The 8,078-nt window shown below is 38.1% G+C and overlaps 1 pseudogene; it reads right to left on the bottom strand.

The window, feature by feature from the left end:
- Nucleotides 1–2,468: 2,468 nt before the first annotated feature.
- On the bottom strand, nt 2,469–2,906 carry LOC106734108 (ubiquitin-conjugating enzyme E2 variant 2 pseudogene; annotated as a pseudogene).
- Between the last annotated feature and the right edge of the window lie 5,172 nt (nt 2,907–8,078).

Below are 8,078 nucleotides of genomic sequence, written 5' to 3'. Positions count from 1 at the left end.
ATGAATAGTTCTTTGTATATCAACTATGCTACAGGAAAGTTGCAAAAATATGAACATAGTATTAGTGATCTGAATGCATTATCAAGTAGATTAACAGATATTATTGGAATGCAAAATGTGATAGTAGTGAAAAACAAATATTTGATAATCCAGTGGCCAAATAGTTCCCCAAATATGATAAAATAGGTCAACTCACATGTTAAAAAAAATTCAAGGAACAATAATATATACACACACACACATATATACACATATATGTAAGTATAAAAATACCATACCCTATTAAAATAAAATTAATAATAAAGCAATAAAGAGAAAATCTTAAAAGGAATCAGGAAAAGAAACATGAATTATGTATAATACCAAAAAAAGAATAACACTAAACTTCTCATCAGAATGAATAAAGAATAAATGACAACGTATTGACACCGCAAAAATACAGAAAAAAAATGATTGTTAACTATAATTTTTTATACAACCAAAATACCTTTTTTAAACTTTATTTACTTACTTACCCAGTTTTAATTTGATCATAGAGGGACAGAGTGAGAGAGAGAGGGAAAGTGAGAAAGCAAGCCTCCAGGTCTAGGACTAGAACTGCTATCAGTCATGTGGGAGTTCAGCACCCGTAACCACTATGCCACCTGCCAGTCCCCCAAAATATCTTTTAAAAAAAGGTGAGTGACCATCAGGTGTATTGGTCATTAAGGCACTGGATTCCCACATGGACAACATTAGTTTGAGTCCTGGACCCAATGGTTTGAAAAATCATGCTGGGTGTGTGTGTATGCATACCCAAAATCCCAAGAGGAGAATGAAGGAGAAGGGATTGTAGTGTGGCCATTCTTCCTAGGAGAGGTTTCTCACTTTCCCTTCTCTCTCTCTCTCTCTTTCTATCTCTGTCTCTCCCCAGTGAGCACACATGCCCTATATAAAGTTTTTTTTTAAAGGCAAGAAGACAAATCCCTCATTTAATTTATATTTATAGACTATCCACCCAATCACAGCAAACTACACATTCTTTTCAAGTGAACATAGAATCTTCAATAAAACACTCTATATGCCAGCTTATAAAAATTTCTCAATAAATTTAATGTTATTAAAAGCTACAAAATAAGAAGCTGGATGGTAGGTAGCACAATGGCAAAACATGATATTCTAAGAGGCCGACCTACATGGGATTCATGTCCAAAGACCTCTGTGAGTATAGTGGGGATCTATATGCCCATGAGCTTGGGGTCTCTGAAGCCGAAGATGGATCTTGGCATTAAGACCCTATTGGGAGTGTTGCCTCTCTGACTCGCTCCTTCTGTCCCTACCATTTATGGAAAAAATAGATACATTTTTTTAAAAGTTCATGGAAAACACATTATTAAAAAAACTTACAAAACATGTTTTCTTTTTCTTTTCTTTTTTTCTTTATTTAATTTTTTTGAGAGCATGTTCCACATTTTATTTACACTTTAACTTTATGGACCAGCGGATCGCTTCTTATGTACAGTAATAGTTATGTCACTGGACTCCCACACTGGGCTGTGATTTGAGCCCTAGACATGGCGGCTTAAAGCTCACACTGAGCACGTGTGCGTGTGTGCCCAAAATCCCAAGAGGAGAACAGAAGAGAAGGGATTGCAGCGTGGCCATCCCCTTGGGGGTGATTTCTTGCTTTCTGTCTCTCTGTCTCTCTCTGTCTCTCCAGTGAGCACACATGCCCTACAGCAAAAATCTCTCTTAAAAATAAAAAAAAAGCAACTAACTTTAATCTCAAAATCACATATCCATACACCTATTTCCTTTTTGTTGACTTCACCTCAACTTAAATGCATAGTTTGTTAAACAAAACTGCAAATATTTACCATGTCTTACATGTAACACACAGGAACAGCTTTTAAAGGAAATGTATTGATATACCTCCCCAACATTTCTTATTATAAATAGGGGTATCAAAACAATCCTGAACATATTTTTGATACTACTAGTAGTCAGCACCCACACCACTTCAAAAATGAACCATTTGTGACAATATTCATTGTACCTGCTACCTTAACAATTTCAACTGCAGCTCTTTCACTAAACAAGACGGATAAAGCACGCCATTTTGCTTTTCCTTCTTGAGATTTTCTTTTTTTTTACTTTTCAGAAGCACACATGCTTACACCACTGCCAACTGACACTTCTTGCCATGCTTTCATCTTGAAAACTCGAATTCTGTTTTGAGTACTCCAGGCTTACGTTTAAATGATAGTGGCTTAACAAGAAAAAAAAAAAAAAGTGCTGCATTTTCCCTCTTGTTACCTGAAAACATAATGGGTGTACATATATTAAATATATTCTTACAAATGTCCAGGCGTGTTTACCAGCTGGAATTCTTCTACTTAATGTGTGGGTATTTGCATTATGATATTTAATCGAAACAATTATATAAATAGAAGGTTGTTGATTTAAGACAAATTTGAGAGCCTCTAAAATTAATAGTTGTATGTTTGTCCTTCTGGTGGCTACGGAAGCTTCATATTTCCTTTGAACATCATTAGCCGTCATAGCTGTTAAAGGACAATTTTAATGCTGTAAGAGTTTTGCCATTTTGCTAACACTGGTACGCTCCATGCATCCACCATCCCACTGGAATTATTTATGCCATTCATATTAATTTTTGTTACAAATCTAACTCATGGAGGAGCTTCTGGGTGTTTAGGTTCACATTCTACTTTCAGGCTATATATTCTGTTTTCATCATTTGTCTTTGGTGGCCCAATAATCATGCCTGTCCACCTTGTAAGTATCGTATTTTCATCAGCTTCAAGGCCCCAGGTAACCGTAACATGACCTACTCCTTTTTGTACTTCTTCAAATTCTTCCAACAAGAAAATTATGAGGAACTCCTTAACTCCTGTGGAGACCACCATCTTCTCCTGCAGCCTTACAAAACATATTTTCTTACAAAAAGTGGACTGAAACAGAAATAAATAATAAAATAATTTGAAAATTCAAAAATACTAAAATTAAAAGATATTTTTAATAACCCACAAGTCAAAGAAGAAATGACAAAAAGACATTAGAAAATATTTTGAACCAGAACCAGCAGTTGGCATAACGGCTATGTCGCTAGAATCCCATGTAGTCAACGGCGGTTTGAGTCCCGGACCCAGTGGCTTAAAATCATGCCCGGTTCATGTGCGTGTGTGTCCAAAATCCTGAGAGGAGAATGGAGGAGAAGGGATTGAAGCATGGCCATCCCCCCTAGGGGGTGATTTCTCGCTTTCTGTCCCTCTGTCTCTCTCTCTCTTTCTGGTGAGCACATGCACCCTACAGCAAAAACCTCTAAAAAAAAAAAAAATATTTTGAACCAAAATAAAAATTAAAATACAAAATAACACAATTATTCAGATGCAGTTAAAATCATGCTTCAAGGGAAATTTACACCACTAAATGTTTACATTAGAAGATAAGTTCGAAAATCAGTAATCTAAGCTTTCACCTTAAAAGACTTATATAAAAAGAAGAATAAAGCAAACACAAAATCAGGAAGAAACAAAATGAAAGATCAGTTTAACAGAATATAGGGAAAAAATGGATTTTTTTTTTAATTCAAAAAGCATTCTTTGAAAGAGTGAATAAAATTGAGAAGATTCTATGTGGACTGATTTAAAAAGAGAGATTTACTCTCTAGTGAAGATGCTGATTCTATGCTAAAGAAACCAAAAATGCATGTGACCTAAAATCTAATCTAAGCTGTGAAATTAACTTCCAGCTTAAGGTAGAACAAGCTACTAAGCCTCACTGTATTTCATTTATCTTAAGAATATATTGAGCCAGCAGGTGTCATGGTGGCTAAGACACGGGAATCCTACATGGTCTACCATGGCTCAAATCCCAGACCTGGCAGCTTGCTTGGGACAGGCAGGTGGCATGCTGGTTAAGGCACTGGACTCCAATATGGCCAACCATGGTTCATGTACCAGACCTGACTGGTGGCTTCCTTTCTCTCTCTCTCTCTCTCTCTCTCTCTCTGTCTCTCTCTCCTCTCTCTAGTCACATTTTTAAATAAGTGATAATAAATAAAATTGAATTAAATAATTATTTCAAAAAAGAATATATGGTATAAAACTCTTGTCCAGACCAGACGACATCAACTTACTTTTCCCTCCTCCTCCTAATCACTATCATGAACCCTGGAAACAGCACAAAAGACAGAGACTACTGTGATATGTGGTAAACAGAGAAACTGGTTTGGGATTCCCAGACTAGAAGAATTGCACAGCTTCCAGGGTATCTTGCATTCTGCTACAACAAGAAGCCTATAAAGACCTGTATTTCCCAGCTTCAGACCTAGGAAGAGAAGGTAGCCTCCCTTGGCCTTATTTCTCCACCAGACCCCTTAGATAAAACCACTCAAGTCTGGCACAATGGCAAGGGAAATGGAGTCTTCAATTGGGAGTCCAGCTAAAAGTAAATAGCCTGGGGGGACCAGCAGTTAGCATAATGGCTGTGTCACTGAATTCCCATGTAGCTGACCACGGTTCAAGTCCCGGACCCGGTGGCTTAAACTCATGCGGGGCACATGCGTGTGCATGCCAAGGTTTCCGAGAGGAGAATGGAAGAGAAGGGATTGTGGTGTGGCCATCCCTCCTGGGGGGTGCTTTCTGATTTCGCTCTCTGTCTCTCTGTCTCTGTCTGTCTGGCGAGCGCACGCGCCCTATAGCAAAAACCTTTCCAAAAAAATAAGTAAATTGCCTGGGGAAACACTTTCATCCCAACTAGGCCCAAGACTCTCCTCTCCCTCTTAGTCTCTGGGGACAGGCAGATTGGCTAAACCAGCAAATACACAGTTAAAACAAAGGGCCCAGTAGGTGAAGTTTCTTTGTCTTTGTAGCCTGAGATTATCTTCCCCACCCAGAGACATCCACCTTAGCAGGTAGCTGGAACAGAAAAATGGGACCCATTTGTAGAAGGCAGGCTGGTTGGATAACCCATTTTGTCTCTATGAGGCCTGCGACTCTCCTCTCCTGCCCAGGCACACAGAGGTCAGCAGATGAGCATCAAGTGAAAGGGACACAATCATGGCAAGCAGACAGGTCTGAGAAGCCTCTTTGTCACCATAAATATGAACTCTCTTTTTCTTCTCAGAGATACTAAAGACCAATGGAACTTGCAAAGAGGATGTAGCCATGATAAACAATCCAGTTAGTTTCTTTAGTCTTGTAAGGGTGAGATTTTCTTTCCTGGCCCAGAGACACCAAGGCACACAGAGCCAGTGAAAGGACACAGCAGTAACAAGCAGCTTGGACACTTTATTTTGGGGGGCTAGACTTTCCATGCACTACAAAACACACAGACACACACACACACACACACACAGACACACACACCCATGGCATGTGGTCAAGTTCTCAAAGTCAATATGTAACTGGTATATGAGAATCTCCTCAACTGAACACAGAAACATGGGAGCATTTGAGGACACCTATTGTGAGATTCCCACCATAACCCTTCCGACCTCAGAGACACTCTGGGATCAGGCCTGAAGAAATTGTTCCACTCCTTCAGGCAATTGCAGGGCAAGAGCAGAAGATAGTGAGAGTTCTGAGGCAAGAGATAAACAAAACAGAACAAATGACAACACAGTCTCCAAAATTTAAAATGTTTTTGAGTCATTCTGAAATAGCATACAAAGATAGGTCAAGACTCTGATGAACAAACTTAAACAAGGTATCTGCCTTCTAACTTAAAAATTTAAGTATGACTGAGAATGTCTTAACACAATAGACCAAAAGTCTATGATATGATTGAAAAATCATCATTTATGACAGGAACCAAGAAAGTTGAAACTGTAATTGTGGGACCAACAGATAGTGTAATGGTTACATTGCTCAACTCCCATGTAGTCGATTGTGGTTCGAGTCCTGGACTCGGTAGCTTAAACTCACGCCAGGTGCATGTGTGTGCATATGTGCCCAAGATCCCGAGAGGAGAATGGAGAAGGGATTGCGGTGTGGCCATCCCCTCTGGAGGGTGATTTCTAACTTTCTGTCTCTCTGTCTCTCTCTGTCCCTCTGGAGAGGGCCTGTGCCCTATAGGAAAAATCTCTCTAAAAACAAAACAATCTGCAATTGTTAGGTAGTGAAGAATGTAGTTCACAGTTCTCTTTCACAAGGAGTTGAAGGACAACAAAACATGGTGTTGAGCACAAAGTTTATTGAGAGAGATAAAGACACATTCCACAGATGGAGCCACTGCAAGAGAGGTAAACAGTCTCCTTCATACAGTTCCCTTTTTATCCAGGTGTTTTAGACTAGACCTTTTGTTCCTCAAAGTATGTGCTCAAAGCCTCCTCCAGCCTGTTACTTTTTATCTTGTTTTCCATTTCTGTTTCTTATGAGTCTCTTGACCTCAGGTGGTCATTATGAGTTTGAAGGAGTTACAAAGTAACCAGTCTTATGAGTCCTCCTTAACCCCTCCTGTTCTGGCTTGTTCCCTGATCTATGCCTGCCTATTCATGTCTAATTCCTAGCAAACACCTGGCAGAATGAGAAAAGACAACCAACTAATGGCAACAGAGAGTTTAGAGCAAAGAAAATTGCAAAAGATAAAGAAGATTTTATAAGAACAAGAGGATCAACCTAAGATAATGAGATCCCAAATTTGTAAACACCAAACAAAAAAGTTTTAAGGGATGGCAGGTGGCAAGGTGGTTAAGGTGCTGGACTCCCACATGGTTGACTGCAGTGCGAGTCTTGTACCTGGCAGCTTGCTTTCTCACTGTATCTCTCTCTGTCTCTGGCCAAATATAAAAAAAAAAATAGTAATGAATGAAATTAAATAATTCTGCAAAAAAAGAGAGTTTTAAAATATTTAAAGGAAAAACCTACATATCTGAAAAAAAAACACAAATCCACAATATTAGTTGGCCCTTAAACAGCCCCTCTCAACAATTGGGAGACTCATTGACTAGAAAATAAGCAAGAATATAGAAGATCTGAATCATACCATCAAATAACAGGATCTAGTTGACATTTATAGCACACTTCACCTATCAAGGCAAAAATAGTGTTTTTTAAAGAGCCCATGGAACATTTACCAAGATAGATCATATTTAGTGCTATAATATACATTTCAAAAAAGGAAAAAGATTGAAATCACACAGTGTGTTCTCACCAAAATGGAAACAAACTAGAAATCAGTAACAGAGAGACTCTAATCAAATTGAAATTAAACAGCATGCATCAATAACGTCAAAGAGAAACTCTCAAAGGAAATAAAAAATGCAAAAATTGAGGGAAAGCATCTTTCTCAAAATCCTTGCAATGCAGCTAAATAGATGCTGAGAGGGAATCTTATCACATAAAATTCTTACAGTATAAATGAGAGAAGGTTGACTCAACTTCCCAGCTCAAGGGAGCAAAATAAATCTAAAGCAAGCAGGAAGAATAAAATAATAAATATAAAAAGAGAAATCAATGAGATCAAATAAAGAAAATGATAGAAAGCATGACAAAAATACAAAGAGAGAAATAAAAGTCACTAATATCAGGGAAAAAAATAGACGCCATTACTACAGCTCATATAGTCATTAAAATAATAATAGATCACTGAACAACTTTATGCTCACATATTTGGTAATTTAGAAGAAAAGCACCAATTCCTTCTAAAACACAAACAACCAAAAATAAACCAAGATGATATCAATGACTGGAAAAGAGTTACATCTGTAAAATATTAGGTTGTCTCAGGGAAAATCATGTTATTTTTCTGTTGAACCGCGGGCGACTACTTGGGAGTCCAGCGACATAGCCATTACACTAACTGCTGGTCCCCAAGAATGGTAGATTTTAATCAATGTTAATATCCTCTTTAAGATATTGTGCTATAACTGCAAAATGTTATCTTTGGGGAAAATGTCAAGAGTAAAAGGAATCTGTCCATATTATTTCTAACAACTACATCTGAAAATCTACAATTATCTTACAAAAAAATCTCCATTGAAAATATCTGTGGGAACCAGCAGTTAGCATAATGGCTATGTGGCTGGACTCCCACGTAGTCGACCACGGTTCGCATACCAGACTTGGTGGCTTAAA

This window comes from Tupaia chinensis, unplaced genomic scaffold (assembly GCF_000334495.1).
Source record: "Tupaia chinensis unplaced genomic scaffold, TupChi_1.0 Scaffold148646_1, whole genome shotgun sequence".
Classification (NCBI taxonomy): Eukaryota; Metazoa; Chordata; class Mammalia; order Scandentia; family Tupaiidae; genus Tupaia; species Tupaia belangeri.
Note: the sequence above shows the minus strand (reverse complement) of the source record. Positions and strands in the feature narration are given on the sequence as shown.